The sequence below is a fragment of the Dipodomys ordii genome, unplaced genomic scaffold, assembly GCF_000151885.1.
Source record: "Dipodomys ordii isolate 6190 unplaced genomic scaffold, Dord_2.0 Scaffold2192, whole genome shotgun sequence".
Classification (NCBI taxonomy): Eukaryota; Metazoa; Chordata; class Mammalia; order Rodentia; family Heteromyidae; genus Dipodomys; species Dipodomys ordii.
Genome location: NW_012269408.1, coordinates 2,534 through 3,642, shown reverse-complemented (window position 1 = coordinate 3,642; position 1,109 = coordinate 2,534). Strand labels below are relative to the sequence as shown.

The 1,109-nt window shown below is 43.0% G+C and overlaps 1 pseudogene; it reads right to left on the bottom strand.

Annotated features, from left to right (window-relative positions):
- Nucleotides 1–281: 281 nt before the first annotated feature.
- On the bottom strand, nucleotides 282–866 carry LOC106002034 (annotated as a pseudogene).
- Nucleotides 867–1,109: the final 243 nt, after the last annotated feature.

The window sequence follows — 1,109 nt, the reverse complement described above, 5'->3', positions numbered from 1 at the left end:
AAGAGGAGGCTACAATGCTTGATAAGAAATGTACTCATTATCCTGCCCATGTAATTTTAACCCCTCTGTACAGTATTTTCACAATAAAAAATAAAAATAATAAAAAATAAAAAACAAAAGAGCTCTGGAACAGTGCCTGGACCCTGAGTTTAAGCCCCACCACTGACCAAAAAAAAGCTTTTCTGTAAAGAATTTAAAAAAATTCCAATGACAAGCTAGCTGAAGTCTTAGCTCAAGTACCTCCATATACATTGTTGTCTATTTCCTGAGCTGTCTGTGTATTATTTGATTGTTTTCTGGATCAATACCATTGTCTGTTTATGGGCTTCTGTGGTGCAACAGGTTTTTTTTTTTTGGTAGGGTCAGATTTCTTCAGAGCCAAATACTGGGATCCGCATGTTCCACCGGCATTCTAGATGCAGCTGGACATCTTCACCTCCAAGGTGCTAGACTTGCAATGCCATGCAAGCTGACAGGCTGCTGTCACCACATACTCCATAAAAGCATCAGTGAGCTGCAGCAACCTCTTCTCCACATCTCCATCTACCTGCTCACTTAGTGTCGTTTCTTCTTGATCAACACCTGTTTGTTTTCAGGGCTAAGCTGTCCTCCCCACCCCCACACCCCCCGCCCCACCCCAGGAGTGCCTGGTATCTTTACCTCAGTAGTGCTATTGGCCACAGAGCCTTGTGCAGGGATGCTGACTGATTCCGGTTTTATGGATAAGAAACTGGAGAGCTTGATTAGGGGGAAGGGCCAAACTGGTTCAGAATCTGCCAAGCTTTGGATTCCACCTCATAAAGCTCATCACAATCCTGTTTCTTTTTGGAGCTGTGAAGACCAAAGCCAATCCAAAGCAGCAGCATCTATCTCCCCATGATATGTGGAATGAAGCTTTACTCCAGTGAGCTTTACTCTCAGCAGCCGGCCCAACGTTTTTTTAATATAAATTCTTAAGGGGTAGATTAAATTATAGAGTTGAGACATTCTTTTTGTGGTCTATGAATTTAGTGGTACAAATTTCCTTCATGTACTGTTTTCTTATATCACACAAACTTTAATGTGTTGTGTTCCCCACCCCACCCCGCCCCCCTTTTTTTGGGGGGGTC